Source organism: Hypanus sabinus, chromosome 17 (assembly GCF_030144855.1).
Source record: "Hypanus sabinus isolate sHypSab1 chromosome 17, sHypSab1.hap1, whole genome shotgun sequence".
Classification (NCBI taxonomy): Eukaryota; Metazoa; Chordata; class Chondrichthyes; order Myliobatiformes; family Dasyatidae; genus Hypanus; species Hypanus sabinus.
The window spans coordinates 10,703,644-10,730,463 of NC_082722.1; the positions used below are offsets into that span (position 1 = coordinate 10,703,644).

Genomic DNA, 26,820 nt, shown 5'->3' on the forward strand with positions numbered 1-26,820 from the left:
AATCTGGCTCATGGCCTGTTTGGGTTAGTTCTCAGTCTAGATGGTGGCCTGTTTGGGTTAGCTCGCAGTCTGGCTCATGGCCTGTTTGGGTTAGTTCTCAGCCTAGATGGTGGCCTGGTCGGGTTAGCTCGCAGTCTGGCTCATGGCCTGGTCGGGTTAGTTCTCAGCCTAGATGGTGGCCTGGTCGGGTTAGCTCGCAGTCTGGCTCATGGCCTGTTTGGGTTAGTTCTCAGTCTAGATGGTGGCCTGTTTGGGTTAGCTCGCAGTCTGGCTCATGGCCTGTTTGGGTTAGTTCTCAGCCTAGATGGTGGCCTGTTTGGGTTAGCTCGCAGTCTGGCTCATGGCCTGGTTGGGTTAGTCTCAGTTAAGTTAGTGCCCTGCCTTTCTTGCAGTGTTTCTGCTTCCTATTGCACCACCTGCACCTGCTGCTCCCTCGGTCGAACTGCCTAGGCCGGTTGCTGTAACCGGGTCTGGTGTTTGTAGAGTCTCTAATCCATTGAGCACTGCTATTAAACCTGCTGTCAGTGGATTAAAAGTAAATTTTGAATAAGAGTTCAGTGGTGCTGTTTTCGGCTGACTGATATCCCTGGTTAGAAACTTTGAAACACTATCTAAGATTATAAAACTATCACTATTATTATGAACCAGGTAAGCCACTGTGTCTCTGCATGCTGCTATTTTGATACATAAATACACTACAGATTCTAAAAAGAAATATTTGATGTTCTTATTATTACAATAAGAAATATACAGTATTAAGTAGCATAAGAAGAGAGCAAAAGTAGAGAGATAGTGTTCATGGGTTCATTGCCCTTTCAGAAATCTGATGGCAGAAGGGAAGAAGCTGTTCATAAAATGTTGAATTGTGTCTTCAGGCTGTTGTACCGTGGGCGAATCACACATTCTTAAGGTGTGCCAATGTTGATTGTCAGCAGGAGGAGATGTTATTTCCAATTGTGGTCTCCTGATGAAGAAGTCAAACTACAGAGGCCTAAGTTTTCCAAACTTATTGATCCACGCCAAGGGAACGATTGCCCAACACAAGGAACGACATCATAGTGATGAGTTGTCAGAGCCTCATCTAGTAACATGAGTGAATCCCGGCACATTAGCTGAGGAAATAAAATTCGTCGGTAAGTAATTCTGGAACTAAATCCGGTGTCTGAAATAGTTGATAGGGTATTACAGACTGTTGTAAGATCCCAGAGGAAGGGATCTGCCTATCTGACCTGGTCTGGTTTATATGAGACACCCATGCAAACTCTGCACATGACTCTTGGCTGCCTCCTCAATTCAGGGATAACTAAAGACGGGTAATAGTTTCCAGCAATTGATTTTGGGAGCAAATATATGGAGCACCGCCACAGGACAGCAGCATCCATCAAGGACCTCTGAAGACTACATACTCTTCCCACCACTGTCATCAAGAAGGTACAGGAGCCTTGGGTCCCACACCACTAGGTTGAGGAACAGTTATTGCACAACCTAAGGACTCACTTTCAAGGACTCTACAAATTATGTTCTCAGCATTATTTATTTATGCATTTATGGTTATTATTTGTTTATTTTTGTATTTGCATGGTTTGTCTTCTTTTGCATGTTGGTTGTGTGTAGTCATACATTCATTCTATTGTAGTTCTTTGTTCTACTGTGCATGCCTGCAAGAAAATGAATGTCAGGGTAACATGGTGGCAGAAACTACATACTTCAAAAATAAATTTGCCTTGAACTTCGAACTTTGAAATAAATGCAATTTTCCTTTTTTTCTGAAGTGCAACCACTTTGTGATGGAAAATTCAGCAGGAAAGTTTTGTGCACAGCAAGATCCCAAAAAAAGCATCCACGACGCCCACAGATTGTTTATCAGTTTATGAGTGATCCTGCAATGGGGTTAGAGCAGCAAGCTCTCCTGGATTTTCCTCAGCAGACTCTTGCCATCTCTAGTCAGGACAGAGAAGAACCAAGATCCTTCACACTGCAGCACTTGATAAGACACATAAGCCTGCACCTTGTAACCTCAGGATCTACAGAGTTTCCATGGAAATATTGAGATGGGATACGAGCAGTGAGAACGTAACTGGAAAATGCACTATTGTTACTGACTCCAGCTGGTGTTTGCTGTTGGTTTATCAGAGATAGAGTGAAAAGCATTTGCTGTGCATGCCATTCTGGCAGATCATTCCACACAGATACACCAAGGGAGCAGAAATAAACCATAAACTTGGGAGATTCTACAGATGCTGGAAATTCAGAGAAACACACACAAAATCATGGAGCTTCAGCAGGTGGGGCAGCATCTATCACGGCCTTTTCCGTTTCTTCCTATCACCTCCCAGCTTCTCACTTCATCCTCCCTCCCCCACTCACAAAAATTCCCCCTCACCTGGCTTCAGAGGTCACCTGCCAGCTTCCTCCCTTCCTCTCCCATCTCCTTATTCTAGTTTCTTCGCCCTTCCTTTCCAGTGCTGATGCAAGGTCTCAGCTGTTTACTCCCCTCCATAGGTGCTGCCTGACCTGCTGTGATTGTTCAGCATTTTGTGTGAGTTGCACGGAATAGAGATTTGCAGTTACAGAGAAAGTGCAGGAAGCTAAAGTGGAAGGGCTAAGACAAGGTAGATTAGGAAATCAAAAGCTCACATAGAGAAGTCTATTAAAGAGTCTAAAAACACTGGGATAGAAGTTGTCCTTGAGCAGAGCTTGGTAGTATGTGCTTTCAATCATTTTGCACAATGGGGGGGGGAGCCGAAAAGAGTATAACCATGGTGGGAGGGGTCCTTGATTATGTTAGTTACTCAGGAAATGTAAACTGATGTTCCTCCCCTATGTATCGCTCTTTTCACTGTTTGTGTAAGTTCCTGGGATGATTTAGATGCTTGGTGCACATTATTTTTTGAGGCAAGTTCTGTTTCAAAATACTCACCCTAGAAAATTTATTGTGAAATGTCTTTCGAAAATCACCTGGCTCAAAAATAAGGTCAAAGGTTGCCCAAATATTTAGCCTCACACTGACTACAAGGCCTCATTTGCCGCCAGTCTTTGTAGTTACCATGGTATCCAAACATTTGGAACTCGTTGAAGGAGCACGGTTTGAGCAACAAGACTGACAACAGGTAATTTATTTTCACAATGGTTTATTTATTGTGCAGGTAATCCTGCCATTGACTTCTGATAAGCAATTCTATTCTACCAGAGAAGAAGGGTTGGGAGGGGGCTAAAGAAATTTCTCTGCATCTCGGTCTATCCTCGGTCACCCCTCTATCCTGAGGCTGTGCCCTTTTGTCTTAGACTCTGCCACCATGGAAGACATCCTTTCCACATCTGTTCTGTCTAGGCCTTTCAACATTGGAAAGGTTTCAATGAAATCCCTCCTCATCCTTCTAAATTCCAGCAAGTACAGACCCAGAGCCAGCAAATGTTCCTTGTATGATAACCCTTTCATTCCTGGAATCATCCTTATGAACGTCCTCTGGACCCTCTCCAAAGCCAGCACATGAGGACCCCAACGATGAGGACCCCAAAACTGTACGCAATACTCAAGGTGAGGCCTTACCAGTGCCTTAAAAAGCCTCAGCATCACGTCCCTACTCTTGTATTCTAGACCTCTTGAAATGAATGCTAACATTGCATTTGCCTTCCTCACCACTGACTCAACCTGCAAGTTAACCTTTAAAGTATTCTGCACAAGGATTCCCATGTCCCTTTGCATCTCAGATTTTTGGATTTTCTCCAGAATGTGCAGACTATTTTCTCCCCATTTAGAGAATAGTTCGCCCATTTATTTCTATTACCGAAGTGCGTGACCATACATTTTCCAACATTATATTTCATTTGCCACTTCCTTGCCAATTCTCTTAATCTGTCTAAGTTCTTCTGCATCCTACCTGTTTCCTCAACACTACCTGCCCCTCCACCAGTCTTCATATCATCTGAAAACCTGGCAACAAAGTCATCTTTTTCATCATCAAAATCATTTATATACAACATAAATAGAAGTGGTCCCAACATTGACCCCTGTGGAACACCATTAGTCACTGGCAGCCAACCAAACAAGGATCTTTTTATTCCCACTCACTGCCGTCTTTCAAGCAGCCAATGCTCTAACCACAGTAGTAACTTTCCTGTAATACCATGGGCTCTTAACTTGGTAAGCAGCTTCATGTGTGGTAGCTTGTCAAAGGCCTTCTGAAAGCCCAAATATACAACATCCACTACATCCCCTTTATCCATCCTACTGGAAATCTTAAAAAATTCCAATAGGTTCATCAGGCAGGATTTTCCCTTAAGTAAACCATGCTAACTTTGTCCTATCTTGCTGTGTCACCAAGTACTCCATCATCTCGTCCTTAACAATTGACTGCAACATCTTCAACCACTGAGCTCAGGATAACTGGTCTATAATTTCCTTTCTGCTGCATTCCTTCTTTCTTAAAGAGTGGAGTGACATTTGCAATTTTCCAGTCCTTGGGCACCATGCCAGATTCCAATGATTTTTGAAAGATCATTGCTAATGCCGCCACAATCTCTAGCACTACCTCTTTCAGAATCCTAGAGCGCAGTCCAGATGATTTAAGTACTTTTATGTCTTTCAGCTTTTTGAGCATCTTTTTCCTTGTAATAGTAACTGCACCCACTTCTCTTCCTTCACACACTACAAAATCTGACACACTGCTAGTGTCTTCCACAGTGAAGACTGATGCAAAACACTCATTTAGTTCATCTGCCATCTCCTTCTCCCCCATTACTATTTCTCCTGCCTCATTTTCTAGCGGTCCTATATCCACTCTCATCTCTCTTTTTTTTTTACATACTTGAAAAAGCTTTTACTATCCACTTTGATATTATCTGTTAGCTTGCTTTCATATTTCATCTTTTCCATTCTAATGATTCTTTTAGTTGCTCTCTGTAGGTTTTTCAAAACTTCCCAATCCTCTACCTTCCCACTAAATTTTGCTTTGTTGTATGCCTTCTCTTTTGTTTTTTTATTAGCTTTGACTTCCCTTGTCATCCGCGGTTGTACTATTTTGCCATTTGAGTATCTCTTCATTTTTGGAATACACATGTCCTGCACCTTCCTCACTTTCCCAGAAACACATGCCATTGCTGCCTTGCTGACATCTCTGCCAGCAGCTCCTTTCAATTTACTTTGGCCACCTCCTCTCTCACACCAATGTAATTTCCCTTGCTCCACTGAAATACTGCTACATCAGTCTTTACTTTCTCCCTCTCAAATTTCAAGTTGAGTACAATCATATTGTGATCACTGATTCCTAAGGGTTCTTTTACCTTAAGCTCCCTAATTGCCTCCAGTTCATTACATAACACCTAACCCAGTATAGCTGATCCCCTAGTAGGCTCAATGACAAACTGCTCTAAAAAGCCATCTCTTAGGCATTCAACAAACTCACTCTCTTGAGATCCATTACCAATCTAATTTTCCCAATCAACCTGCATGTTAAATCTCCCATGACTACCATGACATTGCCCTTTTGACACATGTTTTCTATTTCTGTGGTCTGTGGTCTGTGGTCCATCTCCCAGCCACTGTTGGGAGGCCTGTATATAACTGCAATCAGCATCCTTTCACCCTTGCAGTTTCTTAACTCAACCCACAAGGATTCAACATCTTCAAATCCTATATCTCATCTTTTTACAGATTTGATGCCATTCTTTACCAGTAGAGCCATGCCTCCCCCTCTGCATACCTTCGTATCCCTCGGATACAACGTGTAACCTTGGACCTTCAGCTCCCAATTACAGCCATCCTTCAGTCACAATTCAGTGATGGCCACAACATCATACCTGGCAATCTGTAATAGTGCAACAAAATCATCCATCTCATTTCTTAGACTCCACGCATGGAGATATATCCACCACATTTGCTACCCTTTTTAATTTTGCATCCCTAATGATTTGATACTCACCCTGTTGGCTGCAATTATGTCCCATCACCTGCCTCCCTTTCCTGACAATCTGACTGCACGCTATCTTTACTTTTTTACCATCCATCCTATCCTGAATCCCATCTCTCTGGTTCCCACCCCCCTGCCAAATTAGTTTAAACCCTCCCCAACAGATCTAACAAACCTGTCTGCGAGAATATTGCCCCCCCCCCTCAGGTTCAGGTGCAACCTGTCACTTTTGAACAGTCATACCTCCCCAGAAGAGGTCCCAATGAGCCAAGAACCTGAAGCCTTGCTCCCTGCACCAGCTTCTCAGTCACAATTTATCTGCCAAATCATCCTGTTTCTACCCTCAATGGCACGTGGCACAGGCAGCAACCCAGAAATTACTACCCTGGAGGTACTGTTCTCAGCTTTCTACCTAGCTCTCAAAATTCTCTTTTCAGGACCTCTTTGCTTTTCCTTCCTATGTCAGAGTCAGAATCAGGTTTATTATCACCGGCTTGTAACATTAAATTTGTTAACATAGTTCAATATGTTATGAGTGCTGAGCAAACCAGATGGAAATGAGGTCCAGAGCTGACACCCCCCCCCCCCACTCTGGGAACTATGCTGCTAATGAAAGAGAGAGATGAAGAACAGAGAGAGAGGCATCTGCTACAGATAAGAGAGAGAGAGAGAGACAAAGGATTTATGTATTATGGCTTCATGATTATTTACCTTTTGCTACAAGGACACTTCTTTGCTCGTTGACATTCTTGCTGAGACAGCAGGAAGTGGACTAGATTGATGGACATGGACATGTTGAGTTGATGGATAGTTGATACTCCGTCAGTGGGGATAAAAGACGGGTCTGGGGAGACACCCTTAGACACACCAGTGGACACTGAAAGAGTGTTGTGCACCCACAGGAAGGTGGGGGCCTGGAGGATCGGTTCAGGAGAATCGGTCCGGAGCATGGTGGATGAAGGCAGACTGGTGGGGACTTGTGTGTGTGTCCACCCTTGCCTGGGTGACGAGTCCATCACTGAAGAACGGTCTAGACTGGTACAGAAGGGTCATAATCGGTGACCCCAACGGTACAACAGAACAAGAAGACGACAGAAGGTTTGCCTGCTGCAGCTGCTCATCTCTCGCTCGCTCTCTCTCTCTCTCTCCAACATTGCAACACAACAACAACCTCAGCACGAACTGAACTGAACTCTATATTCTCTTATGACAATTCATTTATCCCTAGACTTTGATAGAGCTTGTTTTTTACTGATTATCATTCCTACACTTCTGTATTTATCATTGCTAACCTGTTTTATACATATATTGGCATTTTTGATACTGTTTTGTTTAGTTTACTAATAAACACCTTTAGTTATAGTACCACCAGACTCCAACGTATCAGTCCATTTCTGCTGGCTTGTTAACCCAGTTACGGGGTACGTAACATAATATAGAAGAAAAAAACACAACATAAAATAATAATAATAAATATATTACTGTGTACATATACTGAATAGATTAAAAATAGTGCAAAAACAGAAATAATGTTTATTAAAAAAGTGAGGTAGTGCCCAAGTGTTCCCAGAGTTCTTGGTACCAATATATACCAAGACATTGGCTGCTTCCCCTCCACCTCCAAAAAGTTATGGACGCAATCTGAAACATCCCTGACCCTGGCACCTGGGAGGCAATGTACCAGCTGGGTGTCCGTTTCATGTCAACAAAATCTCCTGTCTGTTCCTCTAACTATCGAGTCCCCTATCACTACCACCCCCTTCTTCTCTTTCTTTCCCTTCTGCATTATGAACCTATGGTCAGTGCCTGTAACCCGGTCACCATGGCATTCTCCTGAAAGGTCATCCCTTACAAAAGTATCCAAAGTGGTATATTTATTTTTGAGGAAAATGGCCACAGGTGTGCTCTGCTCTGACTGCCAATTTACATTTCCATTCCTCCTGACGGTGAACCAGCTACTCGTCTCCTGCAACTTTGGGGTGACTACTTCCTTGTAACTCTGATCAATTATCTCCTCACTCTCCCATAAAAGCTGAAGGCCATCCAGCTGCTGCTCCAGACCCCTACATGGTCTTCAAGGAGCTGCAGCTGGATGCACCTCACAGATGTAGTTCCCTGTAAGACTCTGGGTCTCCCAGGACTCTAACATCGGGCATGAAGGACCCACAACCGCCATTAACAATGTCTCTTTGAGCCGAAGCCTGATGCTTCTACTCTCTTCACTGGCCTACTCCCAACAATGGCCATTCTGCCTATCCCTCCTGTACTTTTATTTAGTTGCAGTTGCAGTGCTCTGCTCCCGCTGCTGATAGAACCTCTGCAGTGGCCAAACACTCACAAATTTTCTTGCAGTTATTTACAGGAAAATAAAGAAACACAACAGATGAAATGAAAAACTATAGATAAACAAAGACTAACAAACAACTAATGTGTAAACAAAACAAATCATGCAAATAATAAACATGTAAATAAATAATATTGAGAAAATGAGAACACAATGGTGTGAAAAGGGGATTAGGTACTTTAGTGAAAGCAAACCCATTCCCCTTTCCATCTCTGAAGGGGAATGGGTTGGAAGTTTTGTGATGATGTTTGGCCAGGAAGTGGCAGTAAAGGCAAGAGAGTTGGTAGGGTGGGCACAGACATAGAGGGCTAAAGGGCCTGGTCACATTCTATATTATCCAATGTCCTGAGATGGTTAAGTGTGTGGGTAAGAGCAAGGGGGCTCCTGTTACTCTTCGGGGCAATGGGGGAGGTGAGTGTGGTAAGGCAGGGGCAACCAAGTTACGAAGGGAAAAAAATCATTGGCTGGTAGACAAGGAAATTGTACTGTGTAAACTTTCCTGTCAAATATCCCCTCATCATGTCAGATAATATGGAGAAGCTAAGGGAATGGAATGGTTGGAATGGAATGAAGACTCCCTTTTCCAAAATCTCTCTTCTGGAAATGTCTATAGAATGATTAAAACAAAAACAATGCCATCTTAAAAGTTTCTTCCCCCAGGCAGTTAATCTGATCAACCATTCTAGTTACAACCCCCCCCCCCCAATACACACATTTATTACCTCAGTCTCCACACTGCAATGTAAACACATTTTATAATGCTGATTGCATTGTAAATACATACTGACATTTATGTATTAGAATCATAGAAAAGTACAACACAGAAACACGCCCTTTGGCCCACCTAGTTTATGCCAAACTATTTAAACTGCCTACTCCCATTGACCTCACCAGGACCACAGCTCTCCATAGCCCTACCATTCATGTACTATCCATGCTTAACTTAAATATTGAAATCAAGCTTGCATGCAGCACTTGTGGTGGCAACTCATTCCACATTCTCAAATACCCACTGAGTGAAGAAGTTTCCCCTCATGTTCCCTTAAACCTTTCACCTTTTGCCCTCTGGTTGTAGCCCCACCAGCCTCAGTGGGAAAAGCCTGTTTGCATTTATCCTATCTTCCCCCTTTAGAATTTTGTATACCTCTATCAAATCTCGTCTCAATCCTCGACGTCCAAGGAATAAAATCTTAGCCTATTCAATCTTTCCATATAGTTCAGGTCCTCCAGACCTGGCAACATCCTTGTAAGTTTTCTCTGTCCTCTTTCAACCTTATTTACATCTTTCCTGTAGGTAGGTGACCAAAACTGCACACAATACTCGAAATTAGGCCTCACCTTATGCAATGTCTTATGCAACTTCAACATAATGTCCAATCTCCTGAACACAATACTTAGATTTATAAAGACCAAAAGCTTGTGCCAAGAGCTTTCTTTATGACCCTATCGACCTGTGATGCCACTTTTAATGGCCTGTATTCCCAGATACCCTTGACCTACCACTCTCCTCGGCGCCCTGCTGTTCGCTGTAAGACCCACCCTGGTTGATCCTGCCAAAGTGCAACACCTCACACTTGTTTGCATTAAATTCCATCTGCCATCCTTCCAGATGGTCCAGATCCCACTACAAGCCATGATAGATTTCATTGCTGTCCTACACCCAAAATTCTGGTGTCATCCGCAAATTTGCCGATCCAATGAACCACATTATCATTTAGATCATTGATACAGATGATCACCAATCCCTGCGTCACTCCAATAATCACAAGCCTCCAGAGAGGCAACCATCTACTATCACTCACTGGCTTCTTCCACAAAGCCAATTTCTAATCCAATTTACTACCTCATCTTGAATGGCAAACAATTGAACCTTCATGACCAACCTCCTATGTGGGACCTTGTCAACATAGAACATAGAACAATACAGCGCATTACAGGCCCTTCGGCCCACAATGTTGTGCTGACCCTCAAACCCTGCCTCCCATGCAACCCCCCACCTTAAATTCCTCTATATACCTGTTTAGTAGTCTCTTAAACTTCACTAGTGTATCTGCCTCCACCACTGACTCAGGCAGCGCATTCCACGCACCAACCACTCCCCTTACCTTAAAGCCATGTCCTCTTGTACTGAGCAGTGGTACTCTGGGGAAGAGGCTCTGGCTGTCCCTATTCCTCTTAATATCTTGTACACATCTATCATTTCTCCTCTCATCCTCCTTCTCTCCAAAGAGTAAAGCCCTAGCTCCCTTAATCTCTGATCATAATCCATACTCTCTAAACCAGGCAGCATCCTGGTAAATCTCCTTTGTACCCTTTCCAATACTTCCACATCCTTCCTATAGTGAGGCGACCAGAACTGGACACATTACTCCAAGTGTGGCCTAACTAGAGTTTTATAGAGCTGCATCATTACATCGCGTCTCTTAAACTCTATCCCTCGACTTATGAAAGCTAACACTCCATAAGCTTTCTTAACTACCCTATCTACCTGTGAGGCAACTTTCAGGGATCTGCGGACATGTACCTCCTGATCTCTCTGCTCCTCCACACTACCAAGTATCCTGCCATTTACTTTGTACTCTGCCTTGGAGTTTGTCCTTCCAAAGTGTACCACCTCACACTTCTCTGGGTTGAACTCCATCTGCCACTTCTCAACCCACTCCTGCATCCTATCAATGTCTCTCTGCAATCTTCGACAATCCTCTACACTATCCACAACACCACCAATCTTTGTGTCGTCTGCAAACTTGTCAACCCACCCTTCTACTCCCACATCCAGGTTGTTAATAAAAATCACGAAAAGCAGAGGTCCCAGAACAGATCCTTGTGGGACACCACTAGTCACAACCCTCCAATCTGAATGTATTCCCTCCACCATGACCCTCTGCTTTCTGAAGGCAAGCCAATTCTGAATCCACCTGGCCAAACTTCCCTGGATCCCATGCCTTCTGACTTTCTGAATAAGCCTACCTTGTGGAACTTTGTCAAATGCCTTACTAAAATCCATGCAGATCACACCCACTGCACTCTCATCTATATGCCTGGTCACCTCCTCAAAGAACTCTATCAGGCTTGTTAGACACGATCTGCCCTTCACAAAGCCATACTGACTGTCACTGATCAGACCAAGGTTCTCGAAATGCCCATAGATCCTATCCCTAAGAATCTTTTCCAACAGCTTTCCCACCACAGACGTAAGGCTCACTGGTCTATAATTACCTGGACTATCTCTACTACCTTTTTTGAACAAGGGGACAACATTCACCTCCCTCCAATCCTCCGGTACCATTCCCGTGGACAACGAGGACATAAAGATCCTAGCCAAAGTCTCAGCAATCTCTTCTCTTGCCTCATAGAGCAGCCTGGGAAATACTCCGACAGGCCCGGGGGACTTAACTATCCTAATGTATTTTAACAACTCCAATACCTCCTCGCCCTTAATATCAACATGCTCCAGAACATCAACCTCACTCATATTGTCCTCACCGTCATCAAGTTCCCTCTCATTGGTAAATACCGAAGAGAAGTATTCATTGAGGACCTCACTCACTTCCACAGCCTCCAGGCACATCTTCCCACCTTTATCTCTAATCGGTCCTAACTTCACTCCTGTCATCCTTTTGTTCTTCTCATAAGTGAAGAATGCTTTTGGGTTTTCCTTTATCCTACTCGCCAAGGCCTTCTCATGCCCCCTTCCTGCTCTTCTCAGCCCCTTCTTAAGCTCCTTTCTTGCTACCCTATATTCCTCAATAGACCCATCTGATCCTTGCTTCCTAAACCTCATGTATGCTGCTCTCTTCCACCTGACTAGATTTTCCACCTTACTTGTCACCCATGGTTCCTTCACCCTACCATTCTTCATCTTCCTCAGTGGGACAAATTTATCTCTAACATCCTGCAAGAGATCCTTGAACATCGACCACATGTCCATAGTACATTTCCCTGCAGAAACGTCATCCCAATTCACACCCATAAGTTCTAGCCTTATAGCCTCATAATTTGCCCTTCCCCAATTAAAAATGTTCCTGTCCTCTCTGATTCTATCCTTTTCCATGATAATGCTAAAGACCAGGGAGTGGTGATCACTGTCCCCCAGATGCTCGCCCACTGACAGATCTGTGATCTGACCTGGTTTGTTACCTAATACTAGATCTAGTATGGCATTCCCCCTAGTCGGCTTGTCAACATACTGTGACAGGAATCCATCCTGGACACATTTAAAAAACTCTGCCCCATCTCAACCCTTGGAACTAATCAAGTGCCAATCAATATTAGGGAAGTTAAAGTCACCCATGATAACAACCCTGTTATTTTTGTACCTTTCAAAAATCTGCATCCCAATCTGCTCCTCGGTATCTCTGCTGCTACCAGGGGGCCTATAGAATATCCCCAGTGGAGTAACTGCTCCCTTCCTGTTCCTGACTTCCACCCGTACTGACTCAAATGCCTTACTAAAGTCTATCTAGGCAGCATCCGCAACCTTGCCTTCATCAACTTTCCTGGTAACTTCCTCAAAAAGCTTTATGATTGATTAGACCTGACCTACCATGCACAAAGCCATGCTGCCTTTCCTTAATCAGTCCGTGGCTATAAAAATACTTAAATATCTGGTCCCTCAGAATACCTTCCAATACTTTCCCACTACTGAGGTCAGGTTTATCGGCCTATAATTTCCTGGTTTATTTTTTAGAACCTTTCATGAACAGCAGAACAATGTTGGTTATCCTCCATTCCTCTGATACCTCATCTGTTAGTAAGGATGATTTAAATATCTCTGCTGAGGCTCCGGCAATTTCTGCACTTGCCTCCCACAGAATCTGTGGCAACACCTTGTCAGGCCCTGGGGATTTATTCACCCTAATTTGCCTCAGGATAGCAAACACCTCCTTCTCTGTAATCTGTATAGGGTCCATGAAGTTGTTACCGTTTTGCCTCACTTCAATAGACTCTATATCCATCTCCTGGGTAAATACAGATGTAAAAAATGTATTTAAGATCTCTTCCATCTCTTTTGGATCTACACATGGACTACCATTCTAATCTTGCAGAGGACCAATTTTGTCCCTTGCAATCCTTTTGCTTTTAGCACATGTGTAAAAACCATTAGGATTCTCCTTCATTTTGTCTGCTAGGGCAACCTCATACCTTCTAATTTCTTTCTCAAGTGTTCTCTTGCACTTCATGTGTCCTTATCTGCCTATGCACTTCTTTCTTTTTTCTTAATTAGAGCCTCAATATCTCCTGAAAACAAAGGATCTCTACACCTTTTACTCTGACAGACACATACAAACTTTGTACACTCAGAATTTCACTTTTGTCGGAAAACAGCCTGTCCCAATCTACACTTGCCAGATCCTTTCCCATACTATTAAAATTGGCTTATTTTCAATTTAGAATCTCAGCCCACTATCCTTTTCCATTATTGCCCTGAAACTAATAGCATTGTGTTCATGGGATGCAAAGTGTTCCCCTATACAAACTTCTGCTACCTGTACCTTCTCATTTCCTAATAGTAGATCAAGTTTTGCACAGCTCTCATTGGGACTTCTAAGGATTAATTGAGGAAACTTTCTTGAACACATATGACAAACTTTACCCTATCTAGTCATTTTACAGTATGGGAGTCCCAGTCAATGTGTGGAAAGTTAAAATCACTGACTAGATCTAGTATGGCATTCCCAGGGGAGGTGCTGAAACGCTTTGTCGCGTGTCTGGAAGAAGTGAAAACTTTCCTGGGCAGCAAAGGGCTCACCTTTCCTGAGCTGGAACAGCCAGAGTGGCTGGAAAAGCTACACTTCATGGTAGACATGACAGCGCACCTGAACACGCTGAACACAGCTCTTCAACGGGGTAAGGACGTACAGCCCTGCACATGTTGGAGGATGTTTTGGCATTCGAGCGCAACTTGACGTTGCTTGCCAGAGATTTACAGAAAAGCACATTGTCTCACTTCCCCAATTTGAGAGAGTTCAAACAAGGTCACGACATGATAAATTCGGAGTATTTACATTCTGCAATCATCGCAATGCAAACATCGTTTGGGAAACGCTTCTGTGAGTTCAGAGAGGAAAAAAACACATTATCCTTCCCGGTCACTCCCCTAAGCATCGATCCATCCCTACTGAATACGACTGCATTGTCAGGTGTGAGTCAACCTGACCAAGTATGATAAATATTTTAATTGCCTATTATTTTACGTATATGAATATGTTTTCATTGTTCAGTGAAATAGTCCTTTTATTTTTCAGGTTGACAGCTGGCTGACGTTATTTTTGCTGCTGGCGGCAAATTTAAGTTTGGCGTTTTTCATAAATACAAGGAGGACTCAAATAGACGTTGAGTATTTTACTTAAAAGTAACCTTCAACCCAACGTCTTTTTTTCTGAGTTCAAAATGTTTTTGTTGCATGCAGAAATGTAATTTTGTTTTCTCTGCAGGAGTTCATCAATTTCATAAATGCAACACATTATAGTTTGTTTATACATAGCATAAAGGCAAAACAAAACGTTGTATGCAGTGTTATTTCATTTTAAATGTCAAACGGGTTTTGCGGCTCCCAGTGTTTTCTTTTCTGTGGGAAACGGGTCCAAGTGGCTCTTTCAGTGGTAAAGGTTGCTGACCCCTGCTTTAGGTGCTTGAAGGTCATTGTACAGCCTCTTTTTAGTGGAATGTACTCTCCAGTATAGCCTGTCACTTTTATCTTCACTGGGAAGATCTTGCTCTTTACTGTGAGTCTTGTAATCATCCATGGACAACAGATTCACCTGGGCTCTGGTGTCAAGCTTGATTGGAATAACTGACTGATTCAGTTACTGGAATGACCCAAACATGAGGAAATCTGCAGATGCTGGAAATTCAAGCAACACAAACAAAATGCTGGTGGAACACAGCAGGCCAGGCAGCATCTATAGGAAGAAGTACAGTCGACGTTTTGGGCTGAGACCCTGACGAAGGGTCTCGGTCTGAAATGTCAACTGTACTTCTTCCTATAGATGCTGCCTGGCCTGCTGCGTTCCACCAACATTTTGTGTGTGTTACTGGAATGACCCATTCTGTTTTACCAGCACCCACAGTCTGTAGAGAATCCATAAAGACTCCCTCAATTTCCTTAGCAACCGTGTGCACCTTTCTCTTGGTAGCCCCAGCTTTGTAGCATTTTGCAAAATGATTCTTCTCTCCACAATTATTACAGGACTTTACATAAGCAGGACATTTCTTTGGAATGGGACTACTTCCACATCTGCAGCATTTGCTGTTTGAACCTTCCTCTTTTCTTTGCTGTTGCTTTGGGAAATACCTTGAACTCTGCTCCCTGCTTGCACAGCATGCACTGTTGTTTCGGCTCTGGGCAGCTCCTTAGCTTGTGCTCATGTGGTTTCCGTGGCCTACACATATTCAAAGCCTTTTCCAGCACCAAATCTTTTTCACTCAGCAGTCTTTCTCTGGAATTATCTAGTACTCCACAAATTATTCTGTCTCTAACTAGTGAGTTTCTCAAATCTCCAAATTCAAAGGATTTACTCTGTGTGTGAAACTCAACTAAGTTTTGGTCAAAGCTAACACATTGTTTCTGATCACAGGAAAAAAACTTACATTTCTCAAATATGACATTTTTACTTGGGACAGAATACTCCTCAAATTTTGTCATCAGAATGTCCAACGTAAAAGCTGTCTCATTAATTTGAAAGCCGTTATAGATTCCGAAGCGTCTACATCAGTTACATGTAGAAAAATAGACACTTACAATTTTTCTTCCACCCCTCCCACTCCACTAACAGCTAAATATATATTGAATTGATGGTTGAAGCATTTCCAGTTATTAGTTAGATTGCCAGTAAACTGCATAGGTGCAGGAGGACTTAGCTTACCCATTTGTGAGCTGAAGGGCCTGTATTGTGTTGTAGGTTTTCTATAACATGAACTCTTGGCCTCTCTTAGCAAATCCAGTGACTGAAGAACTTCAGGAACAATGGTTTCTCACCTCGCTGGCCAGATGCATCATAACTAGTGTCCAACTTCACTTGCTGCTAGCATCTTTCATACTCGCACAGTCTCTTTCTCAATCACGCCCAGAATTCATTTACTCTCAGTATTTAAAGCTCACGCTGACTTCTGACAACACATAATGTCTGTTCTTAATAAAGACAAACTTGGTGTGGGTTTATATCAGAACATTTTATTATTGAATTGTTGTTCTACCTTACGCACACACAACAAGGTCACCATTATAGCTTCTGGTTCCGCGTTAACGCTTTGCATTGCCCACTGGAAACTGCCTTCTGAAATTGTGTGTGATTTTTTTTCTCTTTCTCAGTCTACCTTGCCCTGAAGGTTGTGGAACTTGATGTCCCTGCCTTAAATCAGATCCCTTCCCATCTATTTTCCCCAATATCTTTCTACTCAAAAAGAAGAGAAAATGTGCAGATTCTGGAAATCCAAGCAACATGCTCAAAATACTGGAAGAACTCAGCAGGCCAGGCAGCATCAATGGAAAAGAGTATGGTCGATGTTTTGGAGCCAAAACATTTTAGCAGGACTGGAGGAAAAGTAATTAAATGTACTGCTTGCAATTTCCAATAAAAACTGAAGGCTAATTACAAACTTCCTGAACTTACTTACAATTACAATAAGCCATGAAGCCTTGTTCTTGTTTGAATTAATATCTGCTATATTCACATAACCCCAGAATCTTTCTGTTGTGATCTATACAACTAATCATCTATTTTCAAGAACCAGCCTAATTATAAAGTAACTTTAAACTTTATTCACAATTCACTGACAAGACACGCTCTCCGTCAACTGCATTCGTGTTTCTGTTCTCTTTCATTTTCTCTTTACTTCTGTCAGGTGTGATGCAGGACTGCTTCTGAGTGCACAAGTATGATAAGTACAGAAGAACTATTGATTGTCCATACCTGTGACCATGTTTGAAATGCTAAGTGGCAATGTGCAAATAATTTAGCTATGTTGTCTGGTTTGATGTAAACCCATTGTTTTAATCTTTGGCTTTTGCATATGCAATCTTTTAGTTTGTGGGCCAATTTAACTTCAATTTACTGCTTGCAATTTACTATTAGAACTGAAGGCTAATTGGAAACTTCCTGAACTTATTTACATTACAATAAGAAATGAAGCTTGGTTCTTGTTTGAATTAATATCTGCTACATTCACAAAATTCCCGAATACTCGCGAACAATTAATACTAAAAGAATAGAGTGTGCCTTGTGGGACTTAAAAAAGCCAGGGCTCAGATGTAACCGCTCTTCTGAATGAAAGATTGGGGTTCAAATCACTTTCTACACACATGGGTATGGAGTAACTTTGTAGTCAAGAGGTTTGGGAAGAGTGGCAGAGAGATCATAGTAACTGGATGGAGAGAGACTGAATCAAGGGGAGGACAGTGCTAGCTGAGAGAGTTTGGTGAAGGTTTGTTGACCACATCTGACTGGATGAGGTGCACACTGAATGATAAAGCTGCCTGATCTTTAGTTCCTAAACCTTGAGTATGCTGCACCTCTCTTGTTAACCATATTTCCTTCACCCTGGCATCCTCTCCCTGCCTGAATGGGACAAACCTACCCTGATACTGATGCAAGTACTCCCTAGACCTCCACATTTCTGTTGTATACTTCTCTGGAAACATTTGTTTCCTGGCCTCTGGAATAGATAGGGAACAAAGCAGATTATGGAATTCTTAAACAAAAGAGAATGAAGGAAAATACCCAACACAACAGGAAGCAGCACTGAGGAGAAGAAAACCGAGTGAACATTTTAGATTTATCATGTCATCAGAAGTGACCACGTCTAACACAATCTGGAATGAGTGGTTATCTGAAATTATTGGGTTCTTCCTGCTGCTCTCGGCACTATTAATCCCTGAAAATAAAAGGCATGGTTTGTCACACATTTGTGGAACATTATTATATGCAAAACCAATGGCTGCTTTTCCTCCAACATCACAATAATGCTCTTCAAAAGAACTTCAACAGCAGAAAAGCACCCCGGAATATCATGAGGCTGTGTAGGCTGCTGTAGAAAGGAAAGCTCATTCTTTATTTACCATGGGAGGATCAGCCACACTTTTCTGAATAGTTTTGTGACATCTTTTCCACCCAGCTGAGAGGTTTGTTTGTTGGGACCTTGGCTTAACGTCTCTCTCAAGGGGTCAGTTGATTACCTCAGGCCTGCTAGAGCCCATAATTACTTCAATATGCACGAACACAAAAGCAGTCTAGCCCTGTCAGTACTGCATGTAGTTTGTAGATCCATTGGGCTCAGGGAATATAAATAACTGTGAAATGATTTGCAAAGCCTCTCTTTAAGACTCATGACCTACAGTTAGAAAGTGCAACCGATAAAAAGATATCCAATCCAGTAAATTAATTCCCTGCCCACCATCCACTCCAAAATAAAACTGTATGTTGTGTCTTTGAAGTGCAGTGGACAGGATGCTGGCTAATAAGCCAACCATTTTACATCCTGTTTTCAATCGTGCTCTTGTAACCACAGAACATTAATGACAGATGGTTTCCCAGTGGAGGTAGGGGTCATGGCTACTGGATTCCAAACAGTGTTGCAATGTTGTCTGAAGAGGGACAGCAATGGGGGCATCATTCAAACAAGGCAGGATCTGTGCTGTTGGTGCCCTCTCACATTGCAGAGAGTGTATGCCTTTCAAAGAGTGGCCCACCCCCCAAGGAGGTTCAAACCCTGGGGCAAACACAGAGGCTAACTGTTGACTGAGCTCAACTGGCCAAGACCACAGGTGTTCCCCCACAGCCCATCCAACACTCCAACCCAGCCTGATCCTCAAGCCCTGTAGCTTTTGATCCACCCAAACAGAGAGGGGAAAAATGACACATGCTAGTTAAAGAGCTAAAGTAAAATCTAAAAGAAAAATAGAAAATGCCAAAAATACCCAGCAAATCAGGAGACCTCCGTGGGAAAGGAAACAATTGCATCCACTGTGGACCTATTGTGGCAATAAGCAAATTTCAGCAGGTCCAGGTTGTTGATTAGGTAGGAGCTGATTTTGGCCATGACTAACCTCTCAATTGCTTCATCACAACTGAGTGATAGTTATCAGGGCAGCTCACCCTGCTCCCCCTTGGCACTGGTATAATTGTTGCCCTTTTAAAGCTGGAGGGAACACCCGATGGCAGCAGCGAAAGCTTGAAGGTGCCCTTGAACACACCAACCAATTAGTTGGCACAGGTTTCAGTGCCCTACCAGAGTACCATCAGGATCTGATGCCTTGCGTGAGATCACCCTTTTGAAAAATGCTCTGCTGTTGGCCTCGAGACAGAGATCGTAGAGTCACTGAGCGCTGCTATGATTCGCACAAGTGCTGTTTTATTTTTCCTTTCAACGCATGCATACAAGGTGTTGGGCCCATCTGAGGGTGAAGTGTCACAGCTATTCATGTCCTGGGCACATACAAGTCCTGCAGTGAAGATAATCTGCAGCCAATGACTTTTTCTGCTGACCTGACAGTTCACTGTAGTTTGTGTACATTGTGAGATGATGTTGCACCAAACCAGACGGTAATGTCTGATGTGAGAATGCTCTCGTATGAGAGCCATCACAGTTCTGAGTAGGGTGTACACTCTCAAGTGAGGGTGAGCCAGTCATGTGGCTGATGACAGTGATGGGAGGACATGGTCTCCAACCACATCTTACCTCTAATAAGTTTGAGCTGGGTTCCACAGAGTCATCGAGCATAGTAACAAGCTCTTTGACCTACTGCGTCCATGACAACAGCTCTGCTTATCTCTTCTACTCCCCTTTTCCTGTATTGGGCTTTAACCTTCTACACCTTGGCAAATCAAGTGCTTGTTGAGCTGCTTCTGGACTGTCATGAGTTGTTAAGTGATCATTTCATGGACATAGAGCTGTGAGGGAGTCAGAGATGAGGAACCTCATCATGAGAAGGGCCCAGATGAAGGCCCCATTCATTAAAACATTTGGTTTGAGACAGAGGGTGAAGAAGTGTTGGAGACATGTATGTACTCAAGGCCATGAAGGGCATAAAACATGGGCGAAAGTAAGTTCTTGCAAAAGCCAGTAGGTTCAGTAGCCCAACCACACCAATACTGTCAACATGGACATACACAACTGATGTTAGCTTCTTTCTAGAGGTCACAAGAGGTGCTGTGTCAATTCCTTTCCCTCTATTACAGTAGGCCATGGCAATGAATGCACCGTGGCTGGTTGTTGTATTCCTGAATCTAGACTAAGCTTCTGTTTGGTACCAGAGTGGCTGTCAAAGACCCAGCCGGACCCAACTGGCAACACTGTAACTTAATGTTGACTGCTTATTCCTCTCCAGAAGTCCTGCCTGATTTGCCAAGTTCCACTAGCATTTTGTCTGTGTAACTCTTGATTTCCAGCACCTGTAGAATCTCTTGTGTTTATCCCTAACAAATCCTGATTCTCAGTGACTGTTGCTTACATTTGGGGGTCTGGTACACTATTCACTTGCCTACCACCTGATGAAGGGGTAACTGACTCGCATCTCTGTTCCATGAGCTTATCTAACAGATTCAGAATTAGGTTTATTATCACTGCTGTATATTGTAAAATGTGTTGTCTTGTGACACCAGTACAGTACAGGACTTAAAAATTATGCTAAGTTACAATAAAAAATAAATACATGGTGCAAGGTAGTGTTTATGGGTTCAAGGAACATTCAGTAATCTGATAGGGAAGAAGCTGTTACTAAAACTTTCAGTGTTGCCTTCAGGCTCCTGTATCTTCTCGAAGTCTGGTCTCGTCTCCCAGAGAGGGAAGAATTACATTCAGTAAGTTCAAATGAGACAATTGACACTGGTCCTGAAAGAGTTAATCCCTTGGTTTCTCAAATAATGGGCTGTTGTGTTTGCTAAGAATGTTCGTCCAGCATCTGTGGTTGGCTCCCTGAGCTTTCCATCAGGATAGCATTGTCTCTGTGTGGCTGGCAGCTGGTCGTGCAGCCAGAATATGTGATGCTTAGAGAATTCTGCTTGACAGATGTGGCAAATCAAAAACCCTTATGCACTGCCAGGCTGTGTGGCACAGTGGGACAGAGCCTTGCCTACTTGAGCTCAGCATTCTAGTGGGAAATGGCAAACCACAGGCAATAGGTGGCTGTTGTGAAACAATCTGAGATGGATTTCTGTTGTCAAGGAATTGGAGCTCCTTTGTTGATGCCTTTCCATCTGAGATTTATTTTAAAGTGACATTGACTCCTTGACACAATGTTTGATGAAATATCTTTTTAATTATAGTCATGATTGCTTGATCTGCTACCCAGCAATGACTTTGCACCCTGTTTGGAGCCTTGATCTCCCTGACTTAGATTCGATGGTGTTCTAGATCTAATTCTTTTCCTTTGTTTAAGTTCATTTTTAAGTTTTGTGAAGCTGGTATGAAACATAGAAACATAGAAAACCTACAGCACAATATAGGCCCTTCAGCCCACAAAGTTGTGCTGAATATGTCCCTACCTTAGAAATTACTAGACTTACCTATAGCCCTCTATTTTTCTAAGCTCCACGTACCTATCCAAAAGTCACTTAAAAGACCCGATCATATTCGCCTTCACCACCGTCGCCGGCAGCCCATTCCATGCACTCACCATTCTCTGAGTAAAAAACTTACCCCTGACATCTCCTCTGCACTTACTCCTTAAACCTGTGTCCTCTTGTGGCAACCATTTCAACCTTGGAAAAAAGGCTCTGACCATCCACACTATCAATGCCTCTCATCATCTATCAGGTCACCTCTCATCCTCCGTTGCTCTAAGGAGAAAAGGTCGAGTCCACCCAACCTGTTTTTATAAGGCATGCTCCCCAATCCAGGCAACATCCTTGTAAATCTCCTCTGCACCATTTCTATGGCTTCCACATCCTTCCTGTAGTGAGGCGACCAGAACTGAGCACATTACTCCAAGTGGGGTCTGACCAGGGTCCTATATAGCTGCAACATTACCTCTTGGCTCCTAAATTCAATTCCATTACTGATGAAGGCCAATACACTATACGCCTTCTTAACCACAGGGTCAATCTACGCAGCTACTTTGAACCCCAAGATCCCTCTGATCCTCCTCACTGCCAAGAGTCTTACCATTAATACTATATTCCGCCATCATAGTTGATCTACCAAAATGAAACACTTCACACTTATCTGGGTTGAACTCCATCTGCCACTTCTCAGCCCAGTTTTGCATCCTATCAATGTCCCACTGTAATCTCTGTCAGCTCTCCACACTATCCACAACACCCCAACCTTTGTGTCATCAGCAAACTTACTAACCCATCCCTCCACTTCCTCATCCAGGTCATTTATAAAAATCACAAAAAGTAAGGGTCCCAGAACAGATCCTTGAGGCACACCAATGGTCACTGACCTCCATGCAGAACATGACCGGTCTGCAACCACTCTTTACCTTCTGTGGGCAAGCCAGTATGCATGACACTATTGACATATGACCTGTTGAGAGCTTTATAATTTAAGGTGGGTTCTTTTGTACTTGGTTTGTCTGAGTTCATGCTGTCCAGCAGAGTGTGCTTTACACACAACAAAAGGTGAGCTTGTAGCGATGTGCTACACACAGCGCTGAAATAACGACACACAGTCAGTAAGTCGTTTGGAGACTAGTTTATTCAAAATTCGCAGTGCTGGCATTTAATCCCTAGCGCCCGCCCTCTCCAGTCGGAAATGACATCAGAGGTGCATTACCAAAGTCTCCCCCTGCACGCTGTCTATTTGTGAGCCAGTTGGCCTGCACAGAAAGTGGGTTGCCACATAACCCCCCCCCCCCACCCCAGAACCAGCGGTACACCCCCCAATGTCCACTGTCTGGATCAGCCTCTGTTTGGGAGGTGCCTGAACCTCGACCAGCTGCACCAAGTCCACATGGGCTGGTTTGAATCAGTCTATCGTGAAAACCTCCTCTCTCCCCCCAACGTCCAGAACGTACATGGACCCGTTGTTGTTGATCACCTTGAATGGCCCCTTGTACGGCCGCTGTAGCCCGGTGTCCGCCCCTTCGTACAAACACAAACTTACAGTTCTGCAGGTCTTTGGGTACATGGGCCGGGGTCCATCCGTGCTGTGAAGTTGGTACGGGGGCCAGGTTGCTGAGCCTTTTGCGTAGCCTGTCCAGGATTGCTGTGGGTTCTTCCTCTTGCCCCCTTGGGGCTGATACGAACTCTCCCGGGACGGCCAGGGGCACGCCGTACACCAACTCTGCCAACTCTGCAGATCCTCTTTGGGCGCTGTACGAATTCCAAACAGGACCCAGGGAAGCTCATCCACCCAGTTAGGTCCTCTCAGGCAGGCCATGAGAGCCGACTTCAAGTGACGGTGGAACCGTTCCACCTGTCCGTTCGACTGTGGGTGGTAGGCAGTTGTGTGGTGTAGCTGCATTCCCAACAGGCTGGCCACAGCTGACCACAGGCTGGAGGTGAACTGGGCGCCTCTGTTGGCCGATACCCCGAAGCGTCCTACCCAGGTTGCGATCAGTGCTCGGGCGAAGGAATCGGCAGATGTGTCGGTGAGCGGGACCGCCTCTGGCCACCTCGTGAACCGGTCTACCATAGTTAGGAGGTACCGCGCTCCTCGGGGCACTGGTAGGGGGCCCACGATATCCACAAGAATGTGGTCGAACCTCCGGTGGGTGGGTTCGAACTGCTGCGGCGGGGCTTTAGTGTGCCGCTGCACCTTGGCTGTTTGGCACTGCGCGCACGTTCTGGCCCATTCACTGACCTGCTTGCAAAGTCTGTGCCATGCGAACTTGCTGGAGACCAGCTGGACGGTTGTCCTGATAGATGGGTGCACCAAACCGTGTATGGAGTCGAAAACTCACCGCCTCCAGGCTGCCGGGACGATGGGGCGAGGTTGGCCGGTAGCCACGTCGCACAGGAGGGTCCTATCACCTGGGCCTACAAGAAAGTCCTGCAGCTGCAAACCCGAGACTGCGGTCCTGTAGCTGGGCATCTCATCATCTGCCTGCTGTGCCTCCACCAGTGCTGCATAGGCCACCCCCTGGACAGCTGGTCTGGAGAGTGCGTCTGCCATGACGTTGTCCTTTCCCGAGACATGCTGGATGTCCGTTGTGTACTCGGAGATGTAGGTCAGATGTCGCTGTTGGCGAGCCGAACAAGGATCGGACACCTTCGTGAATGCAAAGGTCAACGGTTTGTGGACCGTGAACGCAGTGAACGGCCTGCCTTCTAAGAAGTACCTGAAGTGCCGGATTGCCAGATATAGTGCCAACAGCTCCTAGTCGAAAGCACCAGACTTGAGTTCGGGTGGTCGTAGGTGCTTGCTGAAGAACGCCAGGGGTTGCCAGCGCCCCTCGATGAGCTGTTCCAGCACCTAACCGACTGCTGTGTCAGATGCATCCACCGTGAGGGCGGTCAGAATGTCCGTTCTGGGGTGCACCAGCATCGCGGCATCTGCCAAGGCTTCCTTGGCTTTAACGAAAGCGGCCGCGGCCTCCTCGTCCTAAGTAATGTCCTTGCCTTTACCCAACATCAGGGTGTACAAAGGGCGCATGATACGGGCTGCTGAGGGGAGGAAACGGTGGTAGAAGTTCACCATGCCAACGAACTCCTGCAGGCCTTTGACCGTGTTGGGCCGGGCAAAGTGGCAGATCGCGTCTACCTTGGCGGGCAGAGGTGTTGCCCCGTCTTTGGTAATCCTATGGCCCAGGAAGTCAATGGTATCGAGACCGAACTGGCATTTGGCCGGGTTGATCGTGACGCCGAAATCACTCAGGCAGGAGTAGAGCTGGCGGAGGTGGGACAGATGCTCCTGACGACAATTGCTGGCTATAAAGATGTCGTCCAAATAGATGAACGCAAAGTCCAGGTCGTGTTCCACTGCGTCCATTAGCCGCTGAAATGTCTGTGCAGCATTCTTCAGGCCAAACAGCATTCGGAGGAACTCAAACAGGCCGAACGGGGTGATGAGTGCTGTTTTGGGGATTTCTTCAGGGTGCACCGGGATTTGATGGTATCCCCGGACGAAGTCTACTTTGGAAAAGATTCTTGCCCCGTGCAGGTTTGCTGCAAAGTCCTGTATGTGTGCCACGGGGTAGCGGTCTGGAGTTGTAGCCTCGTTCAGTCTGCGGTAGTCGCCGCATGGTCTCCAACCCCCGGCTGCTTTGGGCACCATGTGCAAGGGGGAGGTCCATGGGCTGTCGGACCTCCGTACGATCCCCAATTCCTCCATCCTCTTGAACTCCTCCTTCACCAGTCGGAGCTTTTCCAGGGGGAGCCTTCATGCGCGGGCGTGGAGGGGTGGTCCCTGGGTCGGGATGTGATGCTGTACCGCGTGTCTGGGCATGGCTGCCGTGAACTGCGGTGCCAGAATCAATGGAAAGTCCGCCAGGATTCTGGTGAATTCGTTGTCCGACAGCATGATGGAGTCCAGGTGTGGGGCCGGCAACTTGGCTTCACCCAGGGAGAACATCTGGAAAGTCTCGGCATGTACCAGTCTTTTCCTTTGCAAGTCGACCAGCAGGCTGTGAGCTCATAAGAAGTCTGCCCCCAGGAGTGGTTGGGCCACCACGGCCAGTGTGAAGTCCCACGTGAACCGGCTGGCGCCGAACTGCAGCTGCACTGTGCGGGTGCCGTAGGTCCATATCGTCCTGCCATTTGTGGCCCTCAGGGTGGGTCCTGGCTTCCTGTTGTGGGCGTCGTACCCGTCGGGGGCAAGACGCCGATCTCCGCTCCAGTGTCAACCAAGAAGCGGCGTCCTGACTGTTTGTTCCAGACGTACAAGAGGCTGTCCTGGTGGCAAGCCGCCATAGTCATTAGCGGCAGCTGGCCCTTGCAGGGCAGGCAACAACGGCAGGCTTTTGTGCCCCACCGCTGTTTGTAGAAACACCACTGTTCACTGGCCTCCTCACTCCTGCCTCTGCATTGTGTGCGCCCCCCTGCCGGGCCTGGTCTGGTCTGCTGTTGGGCACGTGGCCTGGTAATCTGACCGACCGACGACACGCTCTCCCTCTTGGCTTTCCACAGCAAGTCTGCCTGGGCCACCACCTTCCGGGGGTCGCTGAAATCTGCGTCTGCCAGCAGCAGATGTATGTCCTCAGGCAGTTGCTCTAGGAACGCTTGCTTGAACATGAGGCAGGGCTTGTGTCCGTCAGCCAGGGACAGCATCTCGTTCATCAATGCTGACGGCAGTCTGTCTCCCAAACCATCCAGGTGAAGCAGGCGGGCACCTCGCTCACACCATGAGAGGCCAAAGGTCCCAAGCGCTTTGAATGCTTCATATTTGCCTTCTTCTGGGGCAACTGTATGAAATCCGCAACCTGGGCGGCCGTCTCCTGGTCAAGAGCGCTCTCCACATGGTAGAAATGAGTGGAATCAGAGGATATCTGCTGAATCTGGAACTGGGCTTCTGCTTGGCTAAACCACATGTGTGGTCGCAGCGTCCAGAAAGTTGGCAGTTTTAGCGAAACTGCGTGAACAGATGAAGAGTCAGTCATCTTTGGTCCAAATTCCGTTTGGACTGTCAGGGTCACCAATGTAGCGATATGCTACACACAGCGTTGAAATAACGACACACAGTCGG

General features: G+C 45.2%; 1 long non-coding RNA gene across 1 annotated transcript in view; it reads right to left on the reverse strand.

Moving 5' to 3' along the window:
* Positions 1–834: 834 nt before the first annotated feature.
* LOC132407138 (uncharacterized) overlaps positions 835–26,820 on the reverse strand; it is a 44,369-nt gene continuing 18,383 nt past the window's right edge. Inside the window, exon 3 of the long non-coding RNA XR_009516376.1 lies at positions 835–1,112. This is a non-coding gene — a long non-coding RNA (uncharacterized LOC132407138). The remainder of the gene's footprint in view (positions 1,113–26,820) is intronic.